This window comes from Athene noctua, chromosome 3 (genome assembly GCF_965140245.1).
Source record: "Athene noctua chromosome 3, bAthNoc1.hap1.1, whole genome shotgun sequence".
Taxonomy (NCBI): Eukaryota; Metazoa; Chordata; class Aves; order Strigiformes; family Strigidae; genus Athene; species Athene noctua.
This window is the reverse complement of record NC_134039.1, coordinates 52,079,540-52,096,250: the sequence shown is the minus strand read 5'-3', so window position 1 is coordinate 52,096,250 and position 16,711 is coordinate 52,079,540. Positions and strand designations below refer to the sequence as shown.

Here is a 16,711-nt window from a genome sequence, read left to right as displayed (position 1 = left end):
TTGAATGTGCACAGAGGATGATAAGGAAAAATCCTGCATATCAGACAAAGAAGCTGTGGAAGAAACCCTAAACAGACAATGTTCATAAATCAAGGGTGCCCGTCTGTGGGATTGTATTCTGAATGTTGAGTTTCTCCTTAACCTCCTGCACCTCAGTAATTTGAGATGCTTGTTGGTTTGGCAATTGGTCACACAAAACAAACCATCCAGACATCATGTGTGATAATCAGCCAATCAGGTCTCCAAAGAGTCTTTAAATGTTCAAACTGAACAAAGGCTCTGTATCTATCAAGTTCAGATTATTGTCTTGGACAGCAGCTCTCTGCCAGGTAATGTGCTGTTTTTCTATTTCCTTTTAGCTTTACTTAGTAGCAATAGGTAGTTTCAGATTCCTGTGGTAATCCATGCTAAACTAATTGACTAATTAAATGCAAGACAAACCAATGCGCCGGTGCACGTTGCACAGTATTCACTATTGGCTGTTTAATTATTATCTAGCATAGATTGACGAAAGAGTGTGAAGCACTTTAAAGAAGAAATATTTTTACACTCTGTCTACTCCTAAAAAGCTGTAACAAGGATTAATGACTGAATGGTGACACTCCCCAGTCTTGTCAGGCTTTACAGATTTGATTGATATTTTTTCTTCATATATTTTGCCAACATTTCTTAAAAAAATAAAGAGTTCGAAGATTAGTCTGCTAAGGAGAAACTTTAAAGAAAGGGAAACAGTCTTGCTCAGGTCAGATATCAGGACTGATGGATGTGAAACATAAACCAGAGTTAGAGTGAAGGATGTGCTGGAAGTGGTTGTGTGGCTATGTGACTTGGATTGAATTAGAGGAATGATAGGATAGTGATAAAGAGTGCAAGCAAAGTGGCAGAAACACAGCTCTGAAGAAGCTCAAGAAGCTCTCAGCTAATATGGAAAAAGATGAATGAGACAGGAGATTTGTAGAAAAGTTGGACATAGCTGAGGCAACAGGCAAGGTACATGATTGCTGTGGCAGCATGTGTGGGAATGAAGACTAGAGCCTGGAGCTGACAGGGAGAATTAATCCCATGTGTTCTGAAGTAACGTGTAATTATAAATGCAATATCAATTTTACTTACAAGACAAGTCTTCATGATAAACATCTTCTTTTCATAAGGATTTGGGAGGGCAGCAATAACATAATGCCGCTGCGTGATATTCAGCCTTGCTGAGTATTTACAGAGTTGGTTCTTCTGCAGTGCCAGAGACTTTTATAATAAAGAATGAGGGGTTGCTTTAATGTGAGAAAGGTGGGTGTGTATTTCACTGACACAAGTAACTCTCAGTCTTTTGCAACCTCAGAACTTGGTGTTCTATGTCTAGGTTTAGCTTTAGGCACTTAAAAATTATGAGATTCCTTTGACTGAAGCAAGTGCAAAACTAATTTTCAATTCTGTTTTTCATGTATAAGAATCTCTCTAAAATCTGCAAGCAACCTAAACAGTTTTGCCAATAGTTAATGCACTAGCAGTTTTACAATGGCCAATTATACATAATTTTGGAGAAAAGTTAACTGAGTTTATTTCATGGAGATAACCTGCTGCTGTTTGGTGCTGGTTTTGTCATCCCTGTTATCAAAGTTTAAAGCTTCAAGGTCTAATTCTTTGCTTACTGAGTTGAAAACTGAGTGCAAAGCTGTCTTTGTTTTCATCAGAGCAGGCTTGGAGGCCAAAATTTTGGCTGTCATCTTCACAGCTCTTCTGATGTCGGAAGCGCTTAGCACATAGTAAGGCTATGGACTTAAATTGGTCATACTGCAAAACAAAAAATTACAAAGCTGGTCAATGGTGACAGTTTTCATGCTTATTTCTGATGGGTATTTTTATACCTTTATATTTTTTTCATTTGTATTTGCTCATTATATGATTCACAATAAAACTATATAAAATTTTATTCATGAATTATTTATGAAGAAGGAACATATTCGGAACATCAAAAAAAAGTAATATTTTGTTTTTCACCAGTGTCCGCGACCTTGGTGTATATGTTTGCATAGTCCCATCCTCATGTAGAACTAATGTATTGTAATTCTCCAACAATAAAAATAGTCACTTGTCTGTTAGTAAAAATTGAAGGAGGTAACAAAGGTATTTCTACAGATAGAGAGGTCCCCAAATTTTTACATAAAGGAATCATGTTTGAACAAGTGATTATTCATGATGCAGCGTGCAACTTTAGTGAAGTTTGAATATGAGGAAAATTCCTTTTGCTTTAACTTACCTCTTAAAAACCTTTTTTTTCCAATTGTCATACAAAATTGATTTACCAGTACAACTCTCTATCCCCTTAAACAGTTAGAAGGTGGAAAGAAATTCAGGGGAAGAAAATCAGCCTGTCTCTTCTCCCCAAAGTCACAGAGAAAGGAAACGTTGTGCTTGGCCCACATAACAGAGGAAAGCAGGAAAGTGAAAGATGTGTGTGCAGTGTGGTTACAGGCATTGTAAAACAATCACTGCATGATGTTTAAACATTGCTTTGTGGTGTTTCCACTGATCTGTTCCATTAATATGTGATGATAATGAATCATGATTGTACTTCACTGAGATGTCGTGGCACGACTGCATACTCTTCTGATTTTTTTTTTTTCCTTCCTGTGGATTGCGCATGGAAAGAAGGGAGAGGAATTACTTGAAGAACATAACCAGAATAGATGAAACAAAATTATAATGGTTCTTAGAAGTGGACAAACTTTTCAGCAAAGTTTTATTTCATTTTGTTGATATTATTTTATTCAAGTTAGAAGTGCAGGTTTAAATATAGTCTTGTAGGGAATGTGAAAGAATGGCTTTAAAAAATGTCCCTGGGCAGTGCATATGTGTTGACAAAAGTGTGTGGGGATTAATTTTTTTTTTCCACTTCTGTAGACATAGCTTGTCTACAACAACTAATTTGAGAAAGAATAATTTCAGCTAAAGAGAGAGATTGAAGCAAGACAAGTGCTTCTTTACTGTTAAAACAATCAACATACAGCGTCTCAGTTCAGCTGGCAGTTTCTCCCAGATCTAACGCCTACATGCTCAGATGGTAAGTCTTTAGAGCAGGGAAAAGTGCCATCTGGTGATTAAAAACAATACAAAACTGATGGAATCAACTTCTTGTAGATGACAAATGGAACTGGTCATCAATCTCAAAAAAAATTGCCATTTGTGATGTTTGGTCCTGAAAATCCTGAAAACTGACAAAACACTCAACTATCTCCATCATCAGGTTTCCATTTATAAAATTATATTCTTTCATTATATGGCAGCAAATTAATATTGTATGTTTATCAGCAGTAAATCATAATTTGTGCATTTCTGTAAGCAGAAAAATGTCAGTGTATATGATGTGTGCTGATATAAAAGTTATATACCATATATATGCCAGTTATATAAATTATGAAAATTATAAACATATACTTTGTCCTTTTACATTAGATTTTGAACTCTGATAAAGGGATTGCGATTTACATGGATAGTATATAGCACATGTTATGCATAAAACAATAAAGTCTGACCTCTGAAGAAACTAGAGAACCAACAGTAAGCTAGAATATTAATTCTAAGTATTTTAATAAGTTAAAAAAATTATAGTTGATAAGTTTCTGATGTGCCTTTATGTGTAGGCCTCAAATTTAAGAACAGAAAGACCACAAAAAAGGAAAAGGGTAAGCTATGAATGTACAGAGAAAGAGGACATAAAAATGGCAATATTTTATTCAGCAAGTTCAGGTCCTTTTTCTGGGTAGAACTGATTTATGTTCTGGTTTGTGATGAGGATGAATTAGTAGCTAAGACAGTAAGGTAAACTCAGTTCTAGCTCACTGCATTTGTTTAAAGACTCATATCTATAAACATTTAGTCTGAGTATTCAGAGTACTCTGAATATCTTGTTGTTTTTTATAGAGCATGTTATGCAGTTGTAGGGATTTTTTCATCAAGACTCCCTTTAAGAGGCTCATCAGGGTGAAACAATGCTGTAGCATCTAGTAAGAACATGCACAAGTACTAAAATTCTGTGTAAGCATTCACGAGAATTGCTCCTTTAGTTCAAATACTGAAATATTTGTTGATAAGGAAGAAGAAGCTGTAAAACACGCATTCTTGTTCTTAGATTTCCTTTGAAGTCAGTAGGCATTTCAAAAGGGCTAGAGTGCATATGTATTTCTGTAAACTGATCCTTCAGTTTAGAAAAAAAAGCAAATACATAATATAAAAATAGTGTTTAATGAATATTAGACCATATGCATTTTTCTAATTCATAATTTATGTGTTTAAAAATTATTTACTACACAGATGTGTTTATACACCACTGTTGATATATATCTTTTTCACTTGAAAGCCATTTTAAAAGAGAAAAAAGGCATAAAGAAAAAAGAAGGTCCTACTGAACACTGACGGCTCTGTGTGGGATTGTACAGGTTTCTTTTGCATAAAATTTCTCATAATCCACCAAGAATGAGCTCAAGGTCTCTTGTCATACCCTGGGAAGTTATAACACTTTTTGTACAAAGTGCCAGAGATGATAATGCAAAGAAGCAGTATTTCTGAGCCAAATCCTGTTTTGTAGGATTTTGTATATTCAGGTGTTTGTTCAGCTTTTCTGTTATTTTGTATTAGTGTCATATAATTTAAACCCTGGTGTGAATCTAGCACTACAAATGAATACTGTCCTCCGATATTCTGTGTATGACATGGTATAGAGAACTTTATCTATATTAGACAGTATCTCTATGTTAAGGAGGCAAGACGATATGATAATTCTTTATATTGACATACAATGACTAGTTGGGTCAGGGTGAGTTTGCATAGTGGAATGAAGTCCCTACAGTTGCATTCAGTCACCTTGATAATGAGAAATGGCATAAATGTTTAATTTATTCATTTCTTTCTGCTCAGAAGGTCAAAATGAACTGGTATCTTCATTTGTGTTTCTATAAGTTTTCAAATGAGTTTTTCTTTTTTGTTTTCAAATAATATTTAATTTGAAATATCAAAAGAACAAAATTAAACTCTAGGTGTCTATACAAAGTTAACAGAATGAATAAAAGATAAATTCAGTTCATTGTAAATTTCAAATAAAACAGCCTAATTTTAATGCAGTTTAGCTGTTTTAGAAGTCAATTGATGGTCAAAGCCAATGTTACTGCAAAGCAGAATGAGTAAGAGCAATCATCCTTGCAGTGACTGGGATGGATGATGACCTTTTTTGCATTTATCATGTGATTAGAAAAGCAAAGAATTTTCTCCTTCAAGGACAAGAAATCTTAGGCTGTTGGCAGGTATATCAAGTTCTGTTCACAAAATCAGAGAAGGTTACGGCATGCTTTCACCTTATCTTAAACAAAAAAGAATTTAAAGAACTGACTAATTAATGTCCAGCATAAACACCTGATCTGAACTATAAATGACTGGACTGTTTAAGGAGTGGATAGACAAGTTAAGAAGTTTGATTTCTAGGACTTGACTGTGGCTTAAAGCCAGGCCTCCTTTGGGAGACTGGTGCTGCATTAGTTAGAATTCCTTCTGGACAGCATGTGCTGCAATAGGAGCTCTACCAACCTGTGGGATGGAACAGCATGTCCCCATCTGTTGCTGGCCAGCTGTCCTGTACATCCCCCTCCTTTTCATGAGATCAGCCTGACAGCAGTAGTTACGCTCTCAAGCCATCATGCAGCTGAACTGCATACATGCATCAAAAAGGGAAGGTGCACTTCTCTGAGGTCATTTGCCTGTCTAGAATTCAGTCTCTGGGTGTTTTGGGCTTTCTAGCTCCGATCCAGAAAAAATACTTAGCATGTGTTTGTGCCACTGAATCGCTGAGGATTCTTTTCCTAGAGAGAAGCATATAGTCCTTGTTAGGAGAGATAATGAGATTGTTTATTGAGATTTGTTATAGGGAGTATTGTTGGAACAAATGAGTGCTTTCCTGATAACTACTGGTTTACAATGCTTAGTAGTTAACAAACTATTTTATATTTCATTAAATTAACCATTGCCTGATGTCAGGAGAGCTCTCATCACTGTCCCTAAGGACTAACTCCCGCATTTGTGAATAATAATTACTCTCCCTTTTTCAAAATGGTTAATTTTGCAATATGTTCAGGAAATACTCTGACAGTGACTGCAAAATGTGACAGTCCACACAGTGTCTTCTGAAATCTAGACCAGTGGGAGAAGGATGAAATAATAAGAAACCTTTTTAACGTTAGTTTATATAGGTAAGTAGAATGGAATACAATTCACTCACTGTGGATTTGCCTTAAAAACATGGATCATTAAATAATCTATCTACCTGATCATTTCCTTGAGTAGGTCCTCATCCTTGTATTGTGAGAAATAGCAAATAGCTGTTACCTACTATCCTTCTCTACATCATTTGAGTTTTTACAGTGTCACAGACAGAGCAGGAAGAATCTGTGACTGATGTAATTACATCATCTTTACATTGACCAGGTAGAGCCTTCTCATGTATTCCAGTTTATTGAGGGTGTCTATCTGTGGTAGCTGTATGAAGTGTTAATTCATTTTTCCATTCTCCCTCATTGCTATCAGATTCATTTAAGCTGAAGCACTGGTTGACAGTAAACCTCAGGTATTTGTGAAAGAAGAATATGATAGAAAAGAATATTGCAAAAAAGGGATACTCATTAGATAACATACTGTGAAAGTTTTTGGCTTGGTCTTTGTGTTTGTTTTGCAGCCTGCACTTCTCTGGGAATGCAGACATGGAGACATGCTGGTGCAGCCTGGGTACCCAGGTTGCTGGTGGAAGGGAGTCCCCTGGCAGGCTGTACACAGCAGCCAGTGCTCCCAGGAGAAGTTAGGAGGTAACTCAAACACATGCCTATGCTTCTGGATAGCTCTTGCCAGAAGACATCCGAATTAGGGTGCCAGGAGAAGAAAAACTTAATCTACATTATAACTGGCAGGTTGATAAAACTTCAGCCTGAGGTCATTATAACTTCAGCTGAGAGCCTGATGGTGGTGTGCAACTCAAGCAATCTGTGGTGGTAGTGCACTAGGTCGAGAGAAGGAGGTAGAAAAGTAAAACTAGAACAGTTGATCTGTGGGAAAGTCTTTTTGAGCCCCTTAGATTTTGTCCCTTTGCACAAAGGGAATGATGTCAGGCATGAAGTGAGGTTAAACCTTGAAACATGCAGCAGAAAGGCAAAAAGACTGAGGGGACATATCTGGGATGAAGAGAATATGGTGTACATGACCATATGACATGAAGAAGGCTCCATGAGAGGCAGCCAAAGAACCCTTCTTTTTGCTGTTTTCTGGGTTAGAATGTTTGAGATGGGGCTACAAGAAGGAGAATCAGCTCTTTTGGGGCATGGTTATATGAGTTTAGCTTCTCAAATGCACAAATCTTTAAGCTGTGAGAGGGAAAGCCATCTCCCTTCTCCCAGATAGTTTTATCACAACCACTCATCTTAAGAGTACCAGTCGACATTTGAAAAGCTCTGTTTGAATGAGGACAAAATACACCTGCAAATCAGAAGACTAAGCGTAGTGTGAGGAGAAAGCAGTTTTTCATTTTATGCACCTCATCCGCACAAAACAGGCACTTAAAAATATTGAATACTGAAATACAGAAGAATGGAAAATGGAGAAGAAATCCCATCTAATGACAAATCAGGAATCTTTAAAATGTATTTTAACTAAATTTGGCATTTACAGATATTTTAAATCACTAGTCTTAAGTAGAACATCACAGTTCTAAAATACTGGTATAACGAAACAGTCATTTATGTGCTTTTGGGTGTCTGTGTCTGTATCTTAATTGGCTTGAATTCATTCTTTCTTTTTTATTTTTTGGTAAGACTTTTCAGAGAGTATGAATTGAGTTTAAGTATTACAGTGGTACATAAAATTACTGATGTGTCCTCAGTTTTAAATTCCAATTGCATCATTTTTAACTTGGAAATAAGAAAAGAGGTGAACAGGAATGTAACTCCATAGAGTAGGAATTTTTGCTTTACTAATGAACTCTCTTCACATATCATTAGGAAAGTAATTTGTATCAATCAGTATGAAATACACCACTGGAACAAATATTAATAATTTTTGCTTAGTAATTCATCTCTGACTTATGAGGAAGACTTTCTATAATGTATGAAAATATTAAAGAGTTAATTACAGTCTATAAAAAAAGCCTTGTGGGGTGCATTGCATCCTTCATATAAGACACATTGTTTTCTGTCCCTTAGTAAGTACTTTATTTGCTAAAAATGATCCCATGATATTAATTTTGGACTTGGCAAGAATGTTATGGATCAACAATATGTACTAACATCTGGCTGCATAGTGCAGCTGAATTACTTGTGTGATAACAGTAAGAGAAGAAAATGGCATGCAAATACACATAATTTTAGGCTCAAGGGCCCAGTATTCTTGTGCAATGCTGGTTAAACAGACTGACAAAGTAGACACAGTTTGAGATGTGTTAATATGAGAAAGTGTAATTAGTTCCAAAATAAATGTTACTGTAATTCAAGCAGTAGATATAAACTGAGGAAAATAGTGCTAGCCCTGTGTGTAATCAAATCACACTGTAAGGGTGATGATTTGCTGGGTATTGTAGAGTTGAAATAGAAGATTTGAAGACAAATTACAGAAGCAAATCCTTCACCAATAGAAGTATTATACATATCACAATGACAGAAATGCAGCTTCATTAGTTATTGCAACTGTCCTATCAGCTGAGTCACCAAATTGTTTCTAAAGACTGGGGTAACAGTTGATATCTATTCTTGAGCAGCATTTAATTTCTAGCAGATGTCTGAAGGTCAATTTAACCTTAAGTTAATAGAAAAGTGGATACGCATTAATTTCTTTATGTCACAAGGGAAATGCAGTTCTTTAGCTAAACATAAATTCCTCATCTCTCCTTCCCTGCTAACCATAACAGTGAAGAAGCTGAAACTGTTTTTCCTTGTCTGCGAATACTCAATGAAGAACAATTAATTTTCTTCTCTCTCAGGTATAATTTTTCTTTTTCTCCTCGCTTTCCTGCATGTTTTGTTTGTCTCTCCCCTTTTTTTCTCTTCCTTCATCTACACTCATTCACGTTGTCTTCATCCAGTCAAGATACTACTAAACCTGTTTTACCAGATGCCACACAGCGCAGTGTGTGCGTACGTGGTAATAGAAGCCAGTGTCATGAAGAGATGGATGTATTGTCTTTTTATATGAGACATGAAATGTCCACATAAAGTACAGCCTATCCTGATGTCTGTATCCTGATGGCCACATATATGGGGCATCAGACAAAAAAAAGTATTCCTGATGAGTCTGGGGGTAATTTTAAACTGGTGAGGTAGATCTTGGCCTCTGAGGTATCTCAATGTGGTATCTCAAAATGGCAAATAAGAGAGAGGCATGCTTTCACACAAAGGCTTACTTCTACTGTTTCCTCATTTCTTATGAGGACTGTGTCTGAACTTGCTTTCAGAGCATTGCTTGTTTATTTGTTCATGGTGAGCACTACAATTTCTGAAATATGTTGACTCTGTAATGAACTGAAAAGAGAATTTTTCTGAACCTGTAGCATGAGTCAGAACTGCCTAGCTGACATTTAGCCACTTCTTGATCTTTTCTTTTGTTGCATAGTATGAACAGTGCAAACGTGATTCTGCCTACTCAGAACTGAAAAGGTTTATCCAACTTTAGAAGTGCTAGATTTCCAGAAGATCCTCATATCTTCATAGACAATTTTTCTGGGAGATGTCAGGAAAAAATATGACAGCATTCTAAGTTATAAAAATTACTCTGCATTACTTTAATTAATTTCCCCAAAGTAACCTGTTGTTATATTAGCATTTTTCCTGTATATTTTTTATGCTGAATTTAATCTTTTAAACTCCTGCTTTATTTTTTTTTTTTTCCTTCACCTTGATTTCTTGTTCCATCAAATTCACATGCCTATATATTAATAACCGGAAGTGCCTTACCTTTAAAAAGGTGCTGGGATAAAATGCAATTTTATTTCATGGAAATCTCAAACACACATCCGCATTTTCCTGATTTTGATCATCATAACATCTTTATGAATAGAGAACCAACTTTATTTCTTTCCTATGCCCTATAAGTGAGGATGAAGTCTGTTAAAGATAATGAATTGATGACATAATAATAAAATATCAATATATTCTTCTAGCCTAAAGCCTGCTTTGCAGAATTCTCATTTCAGCATCTAATATCATGTACATACCTCTAATACTAATAACAATTACTTTATTGTGGAATTAGTGTAATGTACAGACTAACAAACGGTAGTGGAAATACTTGAAAGAGTAGCAGTAAGCCCAACTTCAGGGAAGCAATTATTTACCATGACTTTCCTTTCAACTTTTGTCACGTGTGATTTTCACAAGGTTTCTTTCATTGGTCTCTGTGGTTGCCATAATAACAGCATGTCTGTTGTTGGAAACCTCAGGCTGTATTTGTCACAGGCATACCATGCAAGCAGGAAAATCGTACTTAGGCCTTGACATAGTATGGCATGACTTGGTTCACTTATGTGGATTCAGCCAGCTGAGGGTGTTTCAGCATGTTACTCTGTAAGTATAAAATTTACTTCCTTGTCATTTTTGATGGATCATTAATTACCCCTGTCAGGTAGTAGCAAAAGGTTTTGTAGTTTAAGTCCTGCAACAAGTTTGTAAAATGTAGGGTTATTTCTGAGGTGTGGTATGTGGAATAAAACTAAGATAAGGCTGGTTTTGCTTTGGTTTGCTTTGCTTTTATTCCTCTGATATAACTTCCAATGTTTGTCACTGTGCTTTAGTTGCTTTGTTGCTCACATTTCATAAAATGCTGCATATCATATGTGACGTGCTTAAATTGGATTTACTACATATAAATCAATGTCTTAGATGTGAAATACTCTTGTCCTATTCTTCATTTGCATTATGAAGGTGAAGTTTCATATATTCCCTTCGAAAGAAAATTTTGGTTTTGAAATTGGAAGCTGAAGTGGACAGCATTGCTGCTTGATGAATTCGGAATTGATATATAGTTTCTAAATAAGATTATTTTGCCTCTTCATAAAAAGAAACCATAAAGAATTTAAACAGATATAAGTGCAAAAGTAATTCTTTCTAAATGCAGGTGTTTTTTGTATGACAGAGTGATGAAGAAAGGATGAATGATGGGCAATGGGATATCCAAAAGCAAATGAAAACACAGATGATAATGAGAAACATATAAATATTATCCAAACTATTAAAATAGATAGAGGAAGTGTTCAAATATATATTTCATTGCAATTGGGTTATAGTTTAGTTCGGTACCTTTAGAGGATACTTGTATCCTGATGTGCAGATCCTTGTTTCTCATCAGGAAATCTTTTCAAGTCAGAATTTTAGGACTTTTGGCAATTATCCAGAAATCTCAGATATGTCTATTGTGGATGTACAGTGGTCTCCTGCAGCTCAGTACCTAAGACTCACTGCTTCTTTGTCATGTAAAACAGGTGCTCATATTTCTGCCCAGAAAATCTCAGGCAGAAATATGCTAGGCCTAGGCAGCATTAATCTGAAATCTGGATATTCAACCCGTAAGTCTTCTTTAAACCAAAAACTCCTGTAATGTCTGGGATCAGGTGATGGTGGGAGCTATACAGATTCAGATGTGTTTGCTTTCAAAATACATTGAATTTTTTTAGTTTCTGTATGAGAAACTTGGTCAAGTGTCTTGCATACACAGAACCAGGTTCCTATTGCCTTACACCCTAACTGTACTGTGTTACTTTGCACAGTTTCTGAGAATGAGGTATTTTTGGTTTTGGTTTTGTTGTTGTTTTTTTTTTTTTTTTTTTTTTGTCATGATGACTTCATTACTCAGAAACTGAGATTCATGAAATAACTGGTCAATTTTAAAAGTCATCCTTTCTGAGTCCTAATTTATAGCTTAACTGTTGAGAGCAATTATTTTTTCTAGAGTAGCTTTGTTTTATTTGCATGCCCAGGTGAGACAGACATGCTTCAGATAGAGCATGAGTCTAGAGATTTAATTCCTAGTGTTTTAGAATCATATTGATTTTGTTTGTTTAACTATTTCAATCAATGTCTTTCTTCTTCCAACTACTTTGGCATCAGAATCAACATTTCATATGACTTTTATCTCAGAGACATGGTGGGGGAAAACAAACCCCAAGTCCCAGTTTCATATAGATTTAATTGTTGGAAACGGCCATTAAAGGAATCCGTGACAAGTTTTACATAATTTTGTTCCAACAATAAAGACTGGTTGGTATTTTTTCTCTTTTCTTTCCCCCTCCCCCATGTGTGTAAGACCCCTGAAACTGAGGGTAGAAAAAAGGTAGATATTCCTGTCTTCTGAGCCTAGTTATAAATTCCTCTTTTGTTACTCTCTAATTTCATTCAATATCTGATTGTTCTAAGATAAAAAGCAGTTTTGCTGCTGTGTTTTCTTCATCATAGCTGATCTTTGCTGTACTCACACTACTCTGTTGGCCAGCACTATTTTGGAAAAGGGGATCAAGCCCATGTGTTAGTATTTCTTGCAGGAAATGATGAGTCTGATCATTGCAAAGAAACAACTGGGTGTATGCTGGATGCCAGGCAACAAGCTTAAGAGTAAAGAAATTATTACAGAGAATAGAAATTATTTTATATTTGCTCCTAAAACTAGTGTTTAATCAGACCGCTTGATGAAGAAGGGATAGACTGTTAAATTTTCATGAAAGTCTGTGTTGATAAATTCTATCAAATAAAACCCAGCAGTTTGTCCCAAATCTACATTGTTTCCTAAATCTGTTGAATGATTTCACAGTTGAAAGCTGTTTAGTGTGGCAGTTCTCCAGAAATGATGTGGCATTCTGTGCTGGTCAGCTGAGGCGAGAACGGCTATTGGAAAAAGTGCTGCAGGGTGACAGCAAGCCACAAATAGTTTTTTAAAATACCTGTGACTGTGCTATACTGCAGAAAAGAAAGATACTGTAATTATTTGTGAGAAAACACAGAACGTTTCTCTAGCTTGGCTAGAAAAGAACAGAAAGGAAGAGAGAACTGAAAGACCACAGAGAGAAACAGACCCTACTGTGAGAAGGGAGAGATGAGTGCTTCTTTTCTAAGAGGTGCATATGGTTATACACGTTACTGAGCCTGCCCACATTTTCTTGTGTAATCCTTCCCACCTCCTTGCATGACTTAACTCAGAATATAGTACTGGCAGGGTCAATGAGGGTGAACCAAAACCTCTAGTCATGAGGCTAAAAGGTGACCTTGTTCTGCTGTGATGCAAATATTTCATCTGAAAACTCAGCTGAGTCCTCCTGCAATATCCTTAAGTGTGAGCACAGATATTAAAATACTGGAGAAATAAAAAGCAGTTTAAATAAGAGAAATGTGATGATACAGAAGGCAGTATGGATGACAAATACAATTGAGGCTCCAAACAATATTATGCATGCCATTCTAATCCCCCAGAATGCTTTCCTGTTTTGTTTGTGGCAACTTTTTCTATATTATGAGTAAATTCTACTCTGGCACAGAAAATATGCTAATCTGCTCTTCTTTCTGTGTCTTTTAACAAGCAGTTGCTCATGCTGCAAAATACAAACAGACAATAGCTTGGCTAGTGCTGAATGTGTGGACTTTTCATATATGATTTCAACTAACTGATGTATAACACCAAAGCCAGCACTGATTTTAATTTTTCCACTAAATCCTTACATTTTGGGATGAATACTGGGTCTCTTATGGACTGCTTCTTTCACTTGCAATAAGTAAAGGGAAGAGGTTATTGCTACATCATGATTTCCAATTTTAAAAATCAAGATATATTTTTCTAGTAGAAGACGCTGGATTTCCACTTGGCCCACTGAAGATGGAATCTGTTGAATTCAGAATAATCAAAAAGATACATTTCTTTGACTGGGAGAGAGAAATAATGTGTGATGAACTGTAGAGAGACTGTTGCTATCATATAATCAACAAATTTAACACTGCTACTAGGCTTTGTTCATTCTCAATTAAAAATGTGATTGACATTGAAGTTGCCAAGTTTATAATGAAGACAAAGGGGAATATTTTTGCAAAGTCTGAAATATTGGCTTTAATGTTTTATGGTTTCTCATATCACTAAAAATTTTCCTCATCTGAAATGTTGACTTTAATGTTCTTTGTCTCTTTTTCAGCTGAAAAAAGACATGTTATTGTTCGCCCTGAAAAACAGATGCATCTATAAATCTTGAATGAGTGTGCTAGACCAAACAAGAAAGTTGCATTTAAAAATCTGGGGGTTTTATGGCTTTTTTTCTTTTTGAAAGAGAGAGTGAGAAAGAATGTTTCTGAAATAACCTTTTTCCCATGGATTTCAGGTTATTTGCATAAATAGACCTTTGGTGCTTTTCCATCAATATGGGAAAATAAATAAATAAATATATTTTTTTAATTACTCTAAATTTGGTATTCCCCACTACCACTCTCTTTTTGGAAATTTTTTTGCAGACCCCAATGTTTTTCTGTCTCCCTTGATTGTTCCAGTGAAAGTTCAATCTATCACAGCACTCAGAACATACAGATTCCACTGCCTACCTGCAGATAGCCTGCCTGGTTTTTTTAATCTTTGTATACCACTCTGCAGGCAGAGCTACAGTGATAAACACTTTAAAAATGCAGATAAGTTTAAAAGGTTTTGACACTGACTTGTGCTAAAGGCAATTTTAAAGGGCAAAAATAATAGTGTTAAAGACCTTGCCATTGAGAGGCATACATATTCTCTCATGCTGAAGACTGAAAGAGGAAAGAACCAGCCAATAGACAATATATTCTACAACAGTCCACTCATCACTCAATTCCCTTAATGGACAAAATAAAGATAACCAACCTGACCATATATAGGCACTGAAATGGAGAGCTCAATGGCTGGAGAAAATGGTCTTGATTACTGTTTGCATTGGAGACGTGTATTTGGCTAGTTCTCATCATCCCTCAATTCAGTACAATAAAGTTTGATACAGAAAGGGGTATAAACTTCATATGTAAGCTTGATAAATAAGCTTTGTACATACATGATAATAAATATAAGCTAATATATGAGCTTCAGTAATCAAAACCTCAGACTGCTGCTGCATGATAGTGAAAGCCCTTAAATTTCTTTTCCTAGTTGATTCAGAGTGCTAATGTTCCGTTTCTTAGCATGGTGAGAAATTTCCCAGCCTTGATTGTGCTGGATGTCTTGTCCCCACTGGGATCTGTTAAGTAAACAACTTGAAATTATTTGATAGGTCTGGACTGTTCTACATTTGCAGAGGTTACCTTGTCAATAGGGTGTTGCACTCTCGGTTGTATTAGGTGACATTGGCACTTCCTTTTTTAGGCACTTGCTCAATGATCAGAACATTAACTAATGTTCAAGTTTGTTTTCTACCCAAGAAAATTCCAACCAACATATTTTCCATTTCAGGAGAGTACTTCTGTTGTGAGACTATTCAGGAGGACATTGTCAGTCCGTCTTGATAAAAGAGTTTTTTAGGCAATAATATCATATTCCTTGGCTGCTGAAAATGCAAGTAGTAACAAAATTTATCCTGAGCAGGAGAAATTGCTACTTTGGAGGTAGATATGCTGACTAGGTTTTCTTGAAATGACTATCTTTCTGTGACAGATATATTAGACACCTGGAACCAGCAGCCAGCCTGCAAAGGTCTCGAGCCTTAATGTTTTGTTTGAAATAAAAATGGATATATGTGTATTATTAAGCTCTTTCTTGAACTGAGACATGAAAAGCTTGCCTAAAATTATGAGAAAAGTTAGATGCAGAATGAGAGGACTGGTCCAGGTCACCTGCAACCTAGGTCATTGCCTTGACTGGAAGACTATGCTTCCATGTGAGGCAGAGTTAAAAATAGTCAGGTATATACTTAACATTATTGGTACACTCATATGGTAACTATAGATCATGAAGAATTAATCATTAAGATGAAAGAATAAATACACTGGCATCTGCTGAAAACAAGAAATTGCAAAAAAGGAGGAATTAAATGTATCAATCAACGACATATCAAATCAACTCATACTAGAGTGAAAGTATGGTCCAGGGTGAAAGAGCTAACGTACATATTGAAAGACATTTCTCTGCCTCATGCTTCCTGTCCTGGCTAGGTCAACCTATTTGTAAAATAAACATCATACTTCAGAAAGGCTGTGTATTTTGCACATTCAGCTACTCAGCACTGATATTCAGAAGAAAGAAAAATCTACAAGTAGATATTATTTTTAAATTTATCTTCTGTGAAGTGCAATATCCTGGCATGAACATAATAATACTATTTTGGATAGTGGTTTGTTGATAAAATATCTTTCTTTGTAATTGATAAGGATAAAGACTCCATCTCAGATTGTATAGTGGCCATTTTATGTCAGTCCCATGGTGCAAATATGCCCTAGAGCCATCTTTTCTTTGCTTAAATAAGTACTTTATTTGAAGTATTTTATTGGCAATTAACAATGATTTTGTAGTTACTTGGCAGCAAACAGTAGAGTAATATTACATTATTTCATAGGTATGTATGCTATACTGGAGCAAAGAAACCAGTGCTTTTCTCTGTTAACAGACAAAATAAATAATTTTCTTGAAGTAGAGTGTAGCTATGCATGTCTTCATCATAAAGACTTGTAGATATATAGTGTATGTGAAATCTGTAACTCTGAGTTACTTTTTC

The 16,711-nt window shown here is 35.7% G+C and overlaps 1 protein-coding gene across 3 annotated transcripts in view; it reads left to right on the top strand.

Moving 5' to 3' along the window:
* SLC16A7 (solute carrier family 16 member 7) overlaps window positions 1-16,711 on the top strand; it is an 86,587-nt gene that overhangs the window by 18,620 nt on the left and 51,256 nt on the right. Inside the window, exon 1 of one of the 3 annotated variants that reach the window (XM_074902984.1) lies at window positions 10,468-10,580. The exons of the other annotated variants lie outside the window; for them this stretch is intronic. The gene's annotated coding sequence lies outside the window, so the exon portion shown is untranslated. Of the gene's footprint in view, window positions 1-10,467; window positions 10,581-16,711 lie in introns of those variants that run through there. 3 annotated transcript variants of the gene reach the window in all.